Source organism: Canis aureus, chromosome 5, assembly GCF_053574225.1.
Source record: "Canis aureus isolate CA01 chromosome 5, VMU_Caureus_v.1.0, whole genome shotgun sequence".
Taxonomy (NCBI): Eukaryota; Metazoa; Chordata; class Mammalia; order Carnivora; family Canidae; genus Canis; species Canis aureus.
The window spans coordinates 74873987-74891462 of record NC_135615.1 but is presented as its reverse complement, the minus strand read 5'-3'; the positions used below and the strand labels follow the sequence as shown (position 1 = coordinate 74891462).

The following is a 17476-nucleotide window of genomic DNA, read 5'->3' as shown; positions in this document are numbered from 1 at the left end:
ACAGGCAGAGGGAGAAGCAGGCTCCAGCAGGGAGCCTGATGTGGGACTTGATCTCGGGACCTCAGGATCACATCCTGGGCTGAAGGCAGGTGCTAAACAGCTGAGCCACCCAGGGATCCCTCATTCTTATCTTTTCCCCAAAACAAGAGCATCCATTCATTGGGGGCAGCAAGTGGTGAAGCACCTGAGTGTGTTTTAGCTCTGCCACTTATCCCAGGCAAGTTCTGTAGCCTCTCTGGATATCTAGTTCATGTACCTTAAAACAGGTCAGTACCCTCCATATAGGGTTGGTGTGAGGAGTAAGTTAAATCCTATGTGTCAAGTACTCGCGGCACCTGGCATATCGTGCCTGCTCAACAAATGAGCTCAACCAATTTCTCTGGTTCAGGTCTTCACTCCCCCCCCCCCCCCGCCAATAAAGGAGAAAAATCAAGGCTTGTTGTAAGCCCCGAGTATTGAGGTGATTTGTTACACAGCATTATTGCAGCCATTCCTGACTCATACGCATAGCAAAGCCAGGATTCAAACAAGGGGGTTGGACCCAAGACCACAATCTCAGCCTGTGCGTGGTGTGGTGGGGGCACAGTGCAGGGGACATGGATTGCCTACAGAAACTCTTTGCCTAGAGTCCACTTGGAGTGAGCCTTACAAGGATGAGGAAGGGTTCTCTGAGCCATGAGGAGGGGAAGAAATTTCCAGGCAGTAGGAACAGCATGTGCAAAAGTACAGAGATGTGAACGGTGGGTAAGTGTAGGGAATGAACCATCATGTTCTAGGGCTGGAGCATAGGAGTCTCAGGGCAGCAGATGGCATTTGAAAGGTAGGTAGAGGCTTGCCTAAGTAGGAGGGCTTTATCCTGGAGTCAGAGATTAGAGGGGTGGGATAGGGTGAGGGGGCTTCAAGGAGAGCAGCCCAAGAGGTGAGGGGTTTCCCCTGGGACTCCATGGCCAGGTATGAGACTTTTGCCCAAGAATCCCAAGGGGGAAAGGCTGGCGGTAGAAGCAGAGCAGAGGGCAGTGGTGGGAGGGAGCTAATGCATTTCCAGGAAAGCAGGCCTCAGCAGGTGTGTGCTGCTCCAGGCCAGAACTATGCCACCAGAGAAGGTCTCCTGCAGGGGCAAGGAGGCCTCAGCACAGAGACCGAAGGTGTCCTGGGGTGTCCTGGGACCAGGGGAGCCGTTGTAAACAGCTGGCCCTCCTCAAGGGATCCCCAGATGAGGCCCCACAGTGACTGTCCCCAGCAAGGTAAACACAAGATAGCTCGTCAGATTTCAGCTTCAGCAGGGGTGGACGGTTCCATGCATGGTGACTTGAGCCTGTTTGTTTTAATGTCACCTTATCTGATGGGGTGCCTCGATTGCTCAGTCAGTAAAGCATGTGACTCTTGATCTCGGGGTTTGTAAGTCTGAGCCCCACTTTGAGTGTAGTGATTACTTAAAAAATAAAAACTTAAAAAAAATAAGTAAATGTCACCTTATCTGAGGAGCTTTCCCTGACCATCTCCATAAATTGGCACCCAACCCTACCTCCAACCCATCCTCCTAGACTTTAGGAACCCTTCTCAGCCATATTTTCCTTCAGAGCATTCAGCACCCCATGACATATGATTCAGAGCATTCAGCACCCCATGACATACGATCTGAAATAGGATGAGAACAGTTCCTTACACACAGCAGGTTCTCAACAGAGAATAATGGAAGAGGGAGAAAGAAAGAGGGAGGGAAAGAAAGAGGGAAGAAGTTGTCTTCCCCCCTGGGACAGGCCTAGGCTAGGGGGAGAGGAAATCTGAAGAGTCTGAAGCTGTGATTCTTACTCTTTCATGACTTACAGAGATTGGAAACTTTTCTTTTATCTGAGTGTCCAGTGACATCATGAGATATGCTCTTGGATTCACAAGGGCAAGACAAGAAGACCCAGCCTGCAGACAGTGTCTAAACGGACGATGGGAGCTGTCACAAGTCCTCCCTGGGGGACTCTCATGTGCTGACTCCACACACATCCACAAATCCCCTCTCTTGTACACAAATGCAGCGTACCATTCAGCGTTTGCTGCCTTCCTTTCCTCCTTAATCGTCTGGGAGACCATTGCTTGTTTGCACATGAACGCACATGAACATCTTCCTCCTTCTTACTTATGGCTGAACATTCCTGTACATACACTGTACATACACTGTACATACAGTGGGAGTAAGAAAGGGCTCTTATTCTTATTATTTTTTTTAAAGATTTTATTTATTCATGACAGACATAGAGAGAGAGGCAGAGACACTGGCAGAGGGAAAAGCAGGCTCCATGCAGGGAGCCCGACGTGAGACTCGATCCCAGGTCTCCAGGATCCCGCCCTGGGCCGAAGGTGGCGCCCAACCTCTGAGCCACCAGGGCTGCCCTATTCAGGATGTTTTAAAGGCTTTGTCCTTTCTGAGAGTACTCCTTTGGCCTTTGGTCGGACTCCTTTTCTGGCCAACAGGAAAACACTATTCCTGTTGGAACAATTTCTACTGGAACTGTGCTGGCCTTTGGTGTGATTCCACCAGGAATCAGGAACAGGCTGTTTCTGTTGAGACGGTGCTGTTTGGAAATTTTTCTTTTTCTTTTCTTTCCTTTTCTTCTCCCCCACTTTTTTTTCTCTCTAGAATATTAAAAAAACAAACGAACAAAACAAAACAAAACAAAAACCCTGCAAGAAATGAGATCCCAGTTATCAAAATGCTTTGAGGGCAACCCCCTCTGGGACCCGTGTGTAGAGGCCACTTTTAGGCAATGGCCTTGAGCAATGGAAACCTGAGCAAGGCAGAAGGAAGCACAGCAACCACCAAGATGCAAACAGGTTCATTAAGCCACAAGGCCCTAACTGATCCATGGGCTACTTACTTACTTTTGGCACAGGTACCAGAGAAGGACAATTCCCAAGCATCCCCATACTCTCTCATTCTGCCCTGTAGCTATAGCCCCTCGCCACCACCACTGCCTCCTGGCAGACAGTCTCTCCTTTGCTGTCATGTCCACCACTCCCTTGCGGTGTACGCAAGAAACTTATATCTCTTTTGTTCTGCCTTGAGTAAATTCTTTCACTGCCCATGCTGCCAGCACCCATTCAACCTGGATGCCTAACACTTTGGTTTTGTGTTTAAAACCTGCAGGCCTTGGGGCAGCCTAGGTGGCTCAGCGGTTCAGCACTGCCTTCAATTCAACCCAGGGCCTGATCCTGGAGACCCGGGATAAAGTCCCATGGAGCCTGCTTCTCCCTCTGCCTGTGTCTCTGCCACTCTCTCTCTCTCTCTCTCTCTCTCTATGTCTATCATGAATAAATAAATAAAATCTTAAAAAATATATATTAAAAAAATAAATAAGTAAAAGGACCCGGATGAAGTGAGAAACTATGTCTACTGCAGATTTAGTTAATTTAGTAAACTAGCTCACTTGCACTCTAGATGAGTCACTAAAAAGAAAATGGCTAGGCCGCGGGCAGTATCATGGCCACCCGGAACCCCCCTTCCCCAAGAGTATGAAAGCGATGACGAGTCTTATTGAAGTGTTGGATTTAACTGAGTATGCAAGAAGACACCATTGGTGGAATTGAGTGTTTGGCCACAGTTCCGGACCTATGGTTGAAAAATACTCGGTAGCCACCCAGATTGTAATGGGTGGAGTGACTGGCTGGTGTGTAGGATTTTTGTTCCTGAAAGTTGGAAAGCTTGCAGAGACTGCAGTAGGTGGTGGTTTTCTTCTTCTTCAGATGGCCAGTCACACTGACTATGTGCAGATTGACTGGAAGAGAGTTGAAAAAGATGTAAACAAAGCGAAAAGACAGATTAAGGAGGCTTTTTGCTAGGCCTTGCATCTTAAGAGGATGAATGCCTATCACAGTGGAGTCACCTATAAGAAGAGAAATGGTGGCAACAAGGTGGTTTCTCAATATTACTCACCGCCAGATTATCCAGGGCAGCAAGAAACAACTAGGTGGATAATACCAAACTCCCAGCATTGTGTTTGGCCATTGAAGTTTGGCAAACTAGTATCTGCTGTAAAAACAACCCATATGATATGTGTACAATAGTATTCCTGAGCAAAACATGCCTTTCATTTTTTAATATGCATTTGTTTTGAAATTAGCCTATAAAATACCACCATTGGATGTAGATCTATAGAGAAAGAAAATGTGTTGGATATATTCCCCAGTGAAATATTAACCTTGTTTTACTTAAATAAAATGTTTGTTTTGCTTTATAGTATAGTGCCAGTAATTAAAAATTTGTATTATAGCTTCAATATTATGGTTGGCTTTTTTTTTTTTTTTAAGATTTATTTGCAATAAACTGAAGAACTGCAGTGCCCTTTTGTGGAAGAATTTAGAAGTAATAGAATGATTAAAAATATTAAACAGATTAAGAAAAAAAAATGGCTAAAGTTAACTTTCACTCTGGTAAATCTAGGCCCCTAAACAAAATAACCTCCCCCCACTCCCCTCCATTTCTGCTATTATTGCAAAGGGCCAAGACAGTGGAGAAAAGATTGTTACACACTCAGGTGCTCTGGGCACCTTCAGCCCCCCAGCCAGTCTTTCCAACGTCCTCCCAATTCCTAGTGTGGGGGTCTAAGGCCCTGCCCAGCCCTTCCTCTTTCTCAGCCCAGAGAAACCACTCTCCAGATTGGGAGTGAATCTCTCTGTCCTTATAGACACCAGAGCTACAGTCTCAGTGCTCAACCCCCCCTGCTAGAAGGCAGCACTAAAACAGCTCAGATGGAGGGGTCTCTGAGAAGCCTCAACAGGTTCCTGTCTCTGGACCTTTTGTTTAGGCTCTTTGAGAGTTATGCACCCTTTTCTCCTTAGTTTCTCCACCCCTATTCATTTACTGGGCTAAGAAAAATAGAAGAGGAAGCCCTTAGACAAAGACCTTAACGCAGCTTGCAACTGGGGGAGTTTGTCTATTGGAAAAGACACCTCCAGAAAGACTCTTCAACCTTGGGGGGCCTGGGTGGCTCAGTCAAGTGTCTGCCTTCGGCTCAGGACATAATCTCAGGGTCCTGGGATCAATCAAGTCCAGCACTGGACTGCTGATTCAGTGGGGGAGTCTCCTTCTCTCCTCTCCCCTGTTCATTCTCTATTTCTTTCTCTCTCTCTCTTTCTCTCCAATAAACAAATCTTAAAAAAAAAAAAAAAAAAAAGGAGGAAACTTCACTAAATGGAGTAAGGAAAATAGAAGGGGAAGCCCCACCACTCAGGCCAATTACACATCTCTAGAAGAGTCACGGAGGGGAAAGAATCATCATTAACAGGCCCCAAGGGGAAAGATGAAGATCGCATCTCCCGGAGAAACCACCCCAGCAACTCAGCCGATAAGAAATGGTCATCTCCCTACCCTTGTGCTTTTCTACAACGGACTTTTGTTCAAAACTGCCCCTCTCAACTTCCTCTTTCTTCTCAAAATAACATTCCTCTCTTTGTTTGTTGAACTTGCCTATGGTTTTGCCATAGCTTGCATGTCCCAAATTGAAATTCTCTGTTATTTCTGAATAAACCTATTTTGCTGGTCTATGTCTCTGCCTCTCTCTCTGTCTCTCATGAATAAATAAATAAAATCTTAAAAAAAATAAAAAAAAAAGCATAGGTGATGACCCGGGTTTGTGACTGGCATCTGAAGTGGGGGAGCGGTGCAGTCTGTGGGACTGAGCCCTTAACTGTGGGGTCTGATGCACTCTCTGGGTAGATAGTGGGCTGAATTCTCAACACCCTGCTGGTGTCTGAGGATTGCTTGGTGTTGTGTGGAAAATCCCTCCAAGATATTGGAATTGAATTGGGTCCAAGAGCCCAAGAGAGCTGGTGGTGGTGAAGTGGGATTTGCTAGAACATCCCTGGCTCTTGGAAAGATGTCGTTTTGCGAAGAGAAAGATGAAAGGCTGGGGGTGAAAAACCTTTGATCCCTGGGTGGCCATGTGGTCACCCATGGGCTGGAGCTGCAGCTGTGCCCTGCTCCATTACTAAAAATAAAAGTCACCGATGGAATTTAGAGATGGATCCAGCTCCTTAGGGGTTGGCTCACTTGATGCCTAAAGAAATGCAAACTAATAGGAAAAAGGGCAAAATATTCTTTGGTTATTGTTGTTTGAGCTTTGGCCACAAGCCTCAACCCCCACCCCCCCACCCTTCTCCACTCCCACAAAGGACAACAGAAAGTACCTCCCAGACCTCGGGTCACCAAAAAGGTAACAAATGTGGGGGAAGGACAAAACCAAGAAACCACTGAAAACAGAGGATGCAGTGCAAAAGAGAGCTTTGTTTTGTGGATCTGTACCGTTGGGTCCCTGTGGAAGCTTTAGCAAAATGGATTATGAGTGTAGCTTATTTCAGGACAGTATCTCTGGTTTGGATGCCGAAGAGTGGGAGCACACGTTGCGTTTATGCAACGCCTTGGCTCAGTATGGAACATGACAGACAGCTGTACACAGGGGGACTATTTCTGAGGGAACAGCCAACCTGGTGGACTGGATACAAGCCGCTGTAAGGTCTGTTTACCCTGAGAAGGGAGACTGTCGTCTTGCCCCATAAATGCCAGTAGAATACCCCAGATGAAGCAGCTGATATGCTTCGCATGCAAATCATTTGGGAACAGCTTAGGACCACCTGGATATTTACCTACCCAACATGCTCATTACCCAAGTCTTGGTGAATTCTGTAGCTATGGGGGCCCCTTTCACATGGGCACCTCAGATAATCTTAACTGCTGCAACCGACAAACACTTCATGAAGCCTTATCGAATGTTCTGTCTCAACTTCCCCTTACGGGTCTTCTAGATGCTAATCAAACCAGTAGGTTAATTAGAGGATGAGAAGGGAAAGTCCAGGACTCTTCCCAACAAAATGGAATTTTTTAGATTTTCTAAGAAATTGGGCAGCCTCGGTGGCTTAGTGGTTTGGTGCTGCCTTCAGCCCAGCGCATGGTCCTGGAGACCCGGGATCAAGTCCCATGTCGGCTCCCTGCATGGAGCCTACTTCTCGCTCTGCCTCTCTCTGTGTCTCTCTCAGTGTCTTTCATGAATAAATGAATAAAATCTTAAAAAAAAAAGAAAAAGAAATAAGGTGATTAGGGACTCCTGGGTGGTTCAGAGGTTGAGGAGACTCTGCCTTTGGCTCAGGTCGTGATCCTGGGGTCCTGGAATCGAGGCCTGCATTGGGCTCCTCGCAGGGAGTCTGCTTCTCTCTCTGCCTACGTCTCTGCCTCTCTCTCTGTGTCTCTCATGAATAAATAAATAAAATCTTTTTAAAAGAAAGAAAAGAAAAAGGAGAAAGAAAAAGAAAGAAAGAAAAAGAAAAGAATAAGAACGCCTAGGTGGCTCAGTCTATTAAGGTCTGACTCTTGGCTTCTGCTCAGGTCTTGATCTCAGGGTCCCTGCATGGAGTCGCATGTCAGGCTCCACACTCAGCAGAGAGTCTGCTTGAGATTCTCTCTCTCTGCCCTTCCCCCCACTCACACACTCTCTCTCAATAAATAAATCTAAAAAAAAAAGGTGAATAAAGTGAATCTTGGTAGAGAAGCAAAATGAAGAGGAAACAGAGAGGGGAGAGTCACAGGACTCATCCATAGGGTGGAAATGTTTGGATGGTTATTAACAAATGGGATGAACAAAATGGACATTGATGGGGTTGAAACAAAGCTTTTAGCTTGGGTGGGCAAAAGGACCCCCATTGGTCCCTCAATATTAAAGTACTTCAAACAAGTCCAGTCTATCCCAGTCTGGAGAAACATTAAAAGCCTCAAGGCAGGGCAGCCCGGGTGGCTCAGTGGTTTAGCGTTGCCTTCAGCCCAGGATGTGGTCTTGGGGACCTGGGCTCGAGCTCCCCACGTAGAGGCTGCTTCTCCCTCTGCCTGTGTCTCTGCCTCCCTCTCTCTCTCTCTGTGTCTCTCATGAATAAATAAATAATAAAAAATAAAATCTTAAAAAAAAAAATAAAAGCCTCAAGGCAGAGATTGCAATGAGAAACCAATGAGCAGCAATCGCGTTTGCTTATGGCTGTGGGCAAGCAGATTAATCAAGTTAAAGGTTAAAAAAAAAAAGTTAAAGATTGGCCAAAGGGCCAAGGTCCCTTTGCACAAAATGGAGACCCAAAGCCTTTTGCACAAAAAGTAGGCAAAATGGTCAGGGAGTGTTGGAGAAAACTTTTCAGGACTCCTTGACACGGGAGCTCCACATGCTGTGGTCCAGAAGCCCTGGTGTGAGCCACATTTAAATTGAGAGACAGAAAAATGTGATAGCCAATAAAACTACGAAAATGGGAATGTTTAAACAGGGTTTGGGTGAAATGTCTTTCTCACCTGATTATATTCTGGGAATGGACATTGCATCTGGCTGGGGAACATTTCCCTTATCTAGATTATAAAACAGAAAGGCATGTAAATCTGCCCTTCAAGCAATATTAAGTAGTCACATTAAATGAGGATTAGTAGGATTGCCTGAGCCCACATGGTGTGGGATGCTCTGGAATGCTCATAAGGACAAATTCTCTGTATGATAACCCTTGTGGAGCCCAGCCTGAGGCTTTCTGTCCAAAGCTTGTGGACACCTCCCAGCAATGACTACTGGGACTTTGGATTAGAGAATTTTCCTTTCAGGGATATTTACAACCTTGCTATCAATCATCAATTCAAGCTACCCCAATGACTGTAGGATATTGATAAGATAATAGATAATCATGAGGCCTGAGATACTCATAATGTCTGGGTGATATCAGGGATATCGGGTCAGACAAACACTAATAAAGAAGGCAGAGCCCAGAAGAGTCTCAAAATAAAATGCAAATGGTTTCTACAGGAGCACGCCAATGGGAGAATGCAAGTAAGCACCATCTACACCAGGGTAGCCTCTTTTCCCCTAGGACCAACTTCGGAACCACCTGCCAGGATCTATTGCCATGTGGACAGTGCCCTACAAATAGCTCTTTTTTTATTTTTTATTATTATTTATGATAGTCACAGAGAGAAAGAGAGAGAGAGAGAAAGGCAGAGACATAGGCAGAGGGAGAAGCAGGCTCCATGCACCGGGAGCCCGACGTGGGATTCGATCCCAGGTCTCCAGGATCGCGCCCTGGGCCAAAGGCAGGCGCCAAACCGCTGCGCCACCCAGGGATCCCCTACAAATACCTCTTGATTAAACAAAATGCTGCTTGGTTTATGGATGGCAGCTCCCAGATGAATATATAGCATCCTGTTTGGAAAGCTACCTCATTAGGCCAGCAGATAGACTCTGATGGAAGAAGGGAAGAATGAATCAGCTCAATGGACTGAACTACACGCTGTGGTCCTGGCAGTGATGTAAGAATTGGGGAGATGCGCAGTGGAAAACTGGACCGTTAAGGGGGTGCCCCCGGGGGCTCAGGCCTATGAAAATCGCTCTGGGAATTTAAGAGGCCAACTGAAGTAAAACATGTCAATGCCCATCAGAAAAGCCCCCTTCCCAGGTTCAAAAGGTGATTAGAAAAACCAAGTGGCAAAAAAAAAAAAGAAAAGAAAAAAAACCAAGTGGCTCTTTTGGTGCACTCCCCTAGGGTGACCATCTGGATCCATGAGGAAGCTGCAGACATGGGCTGAATCTCACATACTCCCTTTGCATCCTCTGAGGCACAGGGGTCCTGTCCACCAACCAAAGAGGCAGAGATTGCAGGTGGCCGTGTGGGCGATTCCCTGGTGGGAAGGCCCTGATCAGATCTGCCAAGGGAGGCGTTGCTGGCAGCCTGGCTTGGTGGGGCAGGGAGGGGCTACAGACGGGTCCTGACAGGAATAGATGCTGCTATGAAGGAGGCTTGGCTTACTCGGTGGTAGATGCAAATGCTCAGAATACGGTAAAAGAACCGGAACAGAAGGCAGTGCACCCATTTGGAAGCTGATCACCATTTCTTCGGACCAAGGAACACACTTTACAGCCGATAATGTCCAATAACAGGCAGAGAGATATTCTGGTCAGAGTACTAGTTTGATAGAGAATTGGAATATGGGCCATTGCAAGACTGGTTATCTAAAATGAGGGTGGCTTCCATGAAGGGCTGGCTCACAGTATGAGAGGGGCTCAAGGAGTGTCCCCACTGGATGGATTTCTCTGTTTTTCTCCTAGATCTGGGCAAGAAGGGGTTTAAAGGGTGCTGGTACTCTCTGTTCCACATCATCTCAGCTGTTTCTTCCCTCTCTTTGATACAGTGGGCATAGGGCCAGGGCTTGACTACCAGAGCTGGAAGCAGGGATGACTCTTTTTTTTTTTTTAGGATTATATCTGTTTATCTATCTATCTATCTATCTATCTATCTATCTATCTATTTATTTGACACACAGAGAGAGTATAAGCAGCAAGAGCAACAGAGGGAGAAGGGAGCCCTATGCGGGGCTTGTTCCCAGGACCCCAGAATCATGACCTGAGCTGAAGATAGCCACTTAACCAACTGAGCCACCCAAGCACCCCTGATTCCTAAGCAAGAAAGTAACTGTGCTTTTAATCTTATGTCAAAATTCCTAAGGGCCTGAATGGACAGATGTGCCTTCACCCCATCTGTCAAATTGGGGCTCACAGTGAATGCAGCTGTGTTGCCTGGTGGTGAAGCGGCCATGTAGTTCTGTGTCTGTGTAACCTGACCCTATATAAACAGGAAGCGACTGAGGTGAGGCACCTGCTAGACTAGTATTGCTGTCCTGCTTTTGGAACCTGACAAGATGGAATTGAAAGCCTGCAAACCTGAGTGGCCTCACCCTGGGACACATTGTCATATGATATGATAATGGACTGGATAAGTGTTAATGATTGAGATTCTAGTAATGTCCCAGTATGTCTATGGCCATACCATCCTGAATGTACCCAATCTTGTCTTTTGACATTTATGATTGTTTTGTTATAAGGAATCTGTGTTTGAAGACCAGGAGGTACACTGCAATATCGTGATTTATTATAAGATATATATATATTTGGTCTTCAGCTCCATTTCTGGCACAGAGCTCCTGAAACCCTTGTAAATCCAAAGCAGTAAGAACACTGAGAGCATCTTTATTCTGATACTTATCTTTGACCTCATCTCTGAAAGGTGGCTTCTCAACCCTTGTAAATTCCTAAGTGATAAAAGCATTGGGAGCATCTTTTGTTCTATTGAGGTGACTCCAGGTGGGCTCCTGGATGTCTCTTGGGTAGAACAGGTCACAGAAAACCAAATCATTTTAAGAAGCTTGGAATTTCCAGCCCCACCCTCCATTCCCCAGAGAGGGGAGAGGGGCTAGAAATGGAATAATTGATCAGGCCCATAAAATCTTGAAAGTACAGGACAGACATACTTCTACCTCCACAGAACAGAAGCTCCTGCACCTAGGACCCACCCAGACCTTGCCCTGTTTATCTCTTAACCTGAGTGTTCATCTATATCCTTTGATAAACTGGTAAACGGAGTTCTGTGAGCTGCTGGCAAATTGATTGAACCCAAAGAGGGGGTCATTGGAACCTCTGATCTATAGCTGGTTGGTCAGAAGCTCAGGTGGCAACTGGCATCTGATGTAGGAAAGGGAGCAGTCCGTGGGACTGAGCCCTAAACCTGTGGGATCTGACGCTCTCTCTGGGTAGATAGTGTCAGAATTGGGTTGAATTCTCAATACCCTACTGGTTCCTGGGAATTGCTCGTTGTTGTGTAAGAAGTCACCACACACACACACACACACACACACACACAAAGAGAGAAAGACATTGGAATTGGGTCCAGGAACCCAAAGACACATTCTCTTTTTTTTTTTTTAAAGATTTTATTTATTTATTCATGAGAGACACACAGAGAGAGGCAGAGACACAGGCAGAGGGAGAAGCAGGCTCCATGCAGGGAGCCCGACATGGGACTTGATCCCAGGACTCCAGGATCACGCCCTGGGCTGAAGGCGAGCACTAAACCGCTGAGCCCCCCAGGAATCCCCGACACATTCTCTTAAAAGAGAAACAATTTGGAGGTCCTGGGTAACACAGTCGGTTAAGCTGCCCAACTCTTGGTTGTGGCTCAGGGCATGATCTCACGGGAGGTTGAGACCTGCATCAGGCTCCACACTCAGCTTGGTCTGCTTCTCTTTCTTCCTCTCCCTCTGCCCCTCTCACTCATCCTCTCTCTTTCTCTCTCTCGAATAAATAAATAAATAAATAAATAAATAAATAAATAAATAAAATCTTTTTATATCTCTCAAATAAATAAATATATTTTTTAAAAAGTTTTAAAAGAGAAACAATTACCGCACAATCTCCTCCTCCCATACTCTAGCAGGCTATAATTTCCTCATTTCCTTAAGTTTACAGCCCATTTTCAGACACTGTTCTTCATAGTTTCAATCAGAGAAGACATAATTTCATGTTCTGCTCATTAGTTTCATTAATCTGTATACCAGTCAGAATGAGGTTAGCCAGGTTATGCTGCAGTAACAAATAGCACCAATCTCTCAGGGGCTTAAATCACTTCGTAATTCTTGTTGCCTATACTTGCCATCCTCACTCCAGGCCCCAGGTACATGCAGCTGCATCTGCAGAGGGTGGTAGGTGGCACTTTGGAATGATTGAGAGTTCTCAGATTAGATCGTGGTGATGGTCACACAACTCTGTGAACTCACTAAAAGTCATTGAATTGTACACGTAAAGGAAGTAAATTTTATAGTAGGTAAATTTTGTCTCAAGGAAACTGTTAAGAATGACATTGCAATTAACACCTTCAAACAACAAATTTAAATCTTTTTATTTATTTATTTTTAATTTTCTCACCATACAGAGGTGATCGTTTTTCAGACTTGCTGCCTGATTTCAGACCTATTGCCTGACTGGCCCCCTGAGGCCTACCAGACCTTACTTCAGGCTTTGGGCTCGGGACACATTTAATTTTCCCACTTGGAATGGAGAGACCTTGGATCTTTTTACAGACTGGCAAAGTCTGGCATGACCCGCAGAAAAGGAGGCATTTCACAGCTAGAGAAACTGAGGCCAGAGAAAGAAAGGGCCTTGCCAGGCCACATGGGCATCTGATAGCAGCCCATCAATGCCCGGCACAGACGGGGTTCACAGACAAACCCCAGGGGAAGCAGTATTGAACGAGCTAGACAGTGTGGCACAGGTGGCCCCTCGATTCTTTCTCGCCAGAGCCCTGTTAGCTCTCTGGGGACACCTGCATCTGCTTAAGACGCTTCTGTGGCTTCTCCATCCTGGGGGTACACAGTACAAGCACAGGCTCATCTCCTATGTATTAAAAAGTCTGGTCCTGGGGCACCTGGGTGGGTCAGTTGGTTAAGTGTCTGCCTCCAGCTCAGGTCATGATCCCAGGGCCCTGGGATCGAGCACCATGTCAGGCTTCCGGCTCAGCGAGGAGCCTGCTTCTCCCTCTCCTTCTGCTCCTCCCCCTGCTTGTGCTCTCTCTCTCTAATAAATAAATAGTCTGGTCCTATTTGCTCTCAATGTTTTCGTGTTCTATTTGGTCTCAAGCTTCTCCTCCCTGATAGCTCAGAGAAAGAGACAGGGCTAGAAAAAGTTGATTAGTGTGGTTACCATTAGGCATTGGCACCTCTGGGCATAGCAGACACTCAAATGCTGACTCTGTCCCCACGGGGCATTTGGTGGGTTCCCAAGGGAACCTTCCACCAGGCACCTCACCCCGCATTCTCAGGCAGAGTGGTGGTACTCCCTAGCTGATCTCTCATGACCCCTACCCCTCAGCTTCTGCTTCCCCCCTAATTCACTGCTCTGCTGCAGTTGCCCTGTCCTAGAAGAAACCCTGTGGGCAAGGTCCTTATCAGAAGGCTCACAGCCACCTTGCTTCCCACCCATGGAAGTAGTCACCGCTCCCCAGCATCAAGGCAAGGGCAGCCTGTCCCCAGAGCAGCTGGTTTGTGAGCTGCTGGGCTCACTAGGTAGTATCTTTGATCCTTACAACAAACTACAAGGCAGGCATTCTCACACACACAAACACACCCCCACCCCACCCCATCTGCCTTCACAGATGAATAAACTGAGGCCCAGACAGTAAGTGGAACTGGAGAGTATTAGAATCCAAGTTTTCCTGACCCCAAAGCCCTTTCCCTTCATTTATGCCAAGGATCCTCTTGGCCAACATCAACTGCAAATATTGAGTGAGTGCCTAGTGATAGTGAGGCAGGTCAGCCCAGGCAATCCAGGTAGAGTAGGGGCCCAGGTCTGGGCAAAGAGCAGGAGCAGGAGGGACATAGGATTGCTCATGGGACCCATGAATCTGGAAAGTAAATTTGGAAAAAAGAAAAGAGTCACTGATCTGCAGCCTTGGGCTCTGGGACAGGAGGTGGAGGTGCCATTAATGAAAGCTGACCCAGTGGTTCCCAAACCCTGCTGTGAATGAGAACACCCCAGGATCCTTAAAATATACTGGGGCCTGTACCCCATCCCCAGACATCTTGATCTCATTGGTGTGGGGGCAGCGTGGGCATGGTGAGCTGTAGAGGAGTAGCAGGGTCTGTGGCAGGGACAGGGTGTGCAAGGAGAAGCAGGCAGCTCTGAGGGTCTGCTCAGAGTGGCAATGACCTGGCCCCAGTGGCACTGGAGAAAGGTTAGCTGGAGAACTGTGGAAGGGAAAGGCGGGAGGGCAAGAATGAAAGAGAAGAGAAGCCAAACCCCCAGGGGGTGCAGTGAGTGTGAGTCCAATGTCTGTCACTAACTTCCTCTGTGACCAGGATGAATTGCTTCCCCTCTCTGGCCTCAGTTCCTCCACCTGGAAGAGAAGGGGATTGAACCTCACGTTGACTGATGATTCTTCTGGCTCCAGGGTTGGAGGATGCGCCCCAGCAGCCCCACCTCGTCCCAGCAGGCTGCACCTCCTGGTACACAGTAAACCCAGATGGCCTTCCTGGTTCAGGAGCCCCCTGGCCCCTCCCTGCACTCCCTGGCCACTTTATGACGTAGCCAGACACAGTTTGTGGAAATTTCCCAATAGCTCCTCTTAGCCCAGCTGGGGAACGTGGCTGTCCCTCAGGCTTCCGGTGGAAATTTCCACTCTCACCCTGACAGCTGGTGGGAGACTGCCTCAGAGCTGGAGACAGATCAGAGTTCGTTGGCAATGGGTGACAGAGGCGGGCAGGACCTAGTCACAGGCCACCCAGGGTCAACTCCTGCAACAAGGGTTTGCAGAACACCTCACCTGGCCCCGTGTGCTGGCCCCGTTCCAGGTGTCAGGGACTCAGGACAGGAGAGTCCCAGCCTCCCGAAGCTTGTCTCCTAATGGGGAGAAGATATGTACTTGAATACTGTGAACACAAGAAAGCTGGGTAAGGAAATAGGGAGTAGCGCTGGAGGCAGGGAGTAGCGCTGGAGGCAGGGAGGCAGCTTGTTTAGATGAAGTGATCGGGGAAGGCCTCACGGTTGATGAGGCCACATTGTATGATTTTCACAGGGAGCAACAGGTACAAAGCCGGGCTTCAGCTGGCGTGTTGAGGATGGCACAGGGAAGAGTAGAAGTCCCAAGATCAGAGTTTCCTGTGGCGGCCTTCCCATGGTGAGGACTTTGGATTTTATGCTTAGTGCTATGGGGAATCTGTGGGGGTTCCTGAGCATTGGGGTGACAGGATCTAACTTACATTTTATTAGCTGTTTGTGTGTTTATTTACTTACTTTACAACCCGGGGCTGATATATATCTCACAACCAGGGGCATAAATGTGTTATGTTTGGCCACGGCAAAGTTACACTTGGGAGTGAACTCATGCGTTCAATAGCATCCACTTACATCATCCAGAGGCATTTGCAGAGGTCCGTGGGTGGGCCTGACTCATCCTCCTAGGCTCCCTGACCTGCATCTGCAGGAAGGGGAAAAGAGCAGACTGCAGGGAAGCCATCACCCAGGAGATCTGAGGCCCAGAGGCACAGCCCTCTTTGTTGGCTATATTTTCTTTCTTTCTTTCTTTTTTTTTTTTAAGATTTTATTTACTCATGAGTGACACAGAGAGAGAGAGAGAGGCAGAGACACAGGCAGAGGGAGTAGCAGGCTCCATGCAGGGAGCCCGACGTGGGACTCGATCCCGGGACTCCAGGATCACGCCCTGGGCCGAAGGCAGGCACTAAACCTCTGAGCCACCCAGGGATCCCCTCTTTTTCTTTTTTTAAGTAGGCTTCACACCCAGTGTAGAGCCAACATGGTGCTCAAACGCACAACTGTGAGATCAAGACCTGAGCCAATATCAAGGGTTGGACACTTAACTGACTGAGCCACCCCAGTGCCCCGGCTTGTTTTTGTCCTGCATTCTGTGGGTACCTTGACAATACCTCATAGGCATACAGGTCTTTGAGGGTGTCAACATCCTATACTTCAAGACTAGAAGTGATTTCATAAAATGCCATAGGACTCTGTTAGAAAGCAAATCATAGCCCCAAAATGGTGTCACTAATGTTAAGGCCTTATTTTAGCAAACCAAGACTTAATACCTAACGACAGTTTCAATGACTCAGGAACATAGCCTTTAACCAGCCCAACTGGGACTTCCTGGTCAACACCAGGAGGTTACCCCATAATAAACCTCTACTCTTCCCCTTAGGAGGGCAACCTGGCCTAAAACCATGCATTCCTTGCAAATAAATTCTTTTTTTTTTTTTTCTTTCTGCCCCCTCTCTGCCTTTAAAAACCTTCCATTCTGCACAGCTCCTTGGAACTCCCCTCTACCTGTTAGATGAGATGTTGCTATATTTGTAAATTGTCTAATAAAGCCAATTAGATCTTCAGATTTACTCCGTTAAATTTTTTTAACAGGTTTGGTGGCAGCAGTGGGATCCAAGGTGAGCTTCTGACAGCATTCAAGGACAATGAGAAGCACATGCATGCTTTTGAACCCTTTTGAGTTCACTGTCTTTCTCACCATTTCTTAGGCCCCGGGTGAGCTCCTCTTGGTCTGAGCTCTGCTTCTGTTGGGCTGAGCTCCCAATCCAACGGGGTTTCCAGTCCAGGGTTCAGAGGTCCCTCTAGACTGACAGGAGGATCTAACAGTGCACGAGGAAAAAGTGGAAAAGTGCCCTTGGTTCAGTCCGCAATGCTCAACCACTGAGCCACCTAGTTGCCCTCAGGATTTATCTCATTTAAATGACAACTAAACTCTACTGAATTACTTTGATATACAAATAACAGTGATAGTAAACCTTAGAGTGTTTGTTCCATGTCAGGCTCTGTTCTAATCATCTGATATGTGTTAACGCATTTAATCCCCCCAACCCCAGGAGTAGCTGTCATGATCACTCGCCCAGAGAGGAAGGTGGAGCACAGAGGTCAGCCAGTCAGTAGTGTGCAGGGACTCAGATCTAGAAGTCTGGTGTCTGAGGCGGAGCTCTAACTCCTAGCTTAAATGAATCCACTCTGACAAAACAGATACTGGGCAGCCCGGGTGGCTCAGCAGTTTAATGCCGCCTTCAGCCCGGGGCATGATCCTGGAGACTCGGGATCGAGTCCCGCATCCACCCCCCTGCATGGAGCCTGCTTCTCCCTCTGCC

General features: G+C 47.2%; 2 long non-coding RNA genes across 5 annotated transcripts in view; one reads left to right on the top strand and one right to left on the bottom strand.

Annotated features, from left to right (window-relative positions):
- LOC144314654 (uncharacterized) overlaps nucleotides 1-17476 on the top strand; it is a 23955-nt gene extending 6479 nt beyond the window's left edge. The window contains exons 2-5 of one of the 3 annotated variants that reach the window (XR_013380504.1): nucleotides 14710-14827; nucleotides 15397-15498; nucleotides 16746-16771; nucleotides 17355-17476. This is a non-coding gene — a long non-coding RNA (uncharacterized LOC144314654). Of the gene's footprint in view, nucleotides 1-14680; nucleotides 14828-15396; nucleotides 15499-16745; nucleotides 16772-17206 lie in introns of all 3 variants that reach the window. The other 2 variants (XR_013380502.1, XR_013380503.1) reach the window with 2 other exon arrangements.
- Nucleotides 12816-17470, bottom strand: LOC144314655 (uncharacterized). 2 transcript variants are annotated; one of them, XR_013380506.1, is made up of 5 exons: nucleotides 16852-17470; nucleotides 15729-15798; nucleotides 15145-15221; nucleotides 14666-14718; nucleotides 12816-14226 (listed from the first exon to the last, which is right to left on the bottom strand). It is a non-coding gene; the product is annotated as an uncharacterized LOC144314655 (long non-coding RNA). The 2 variants fall into 2 exon arrangements; XR_013380505.1 differs by having other exon boundaries at nucleotides 12816-14718.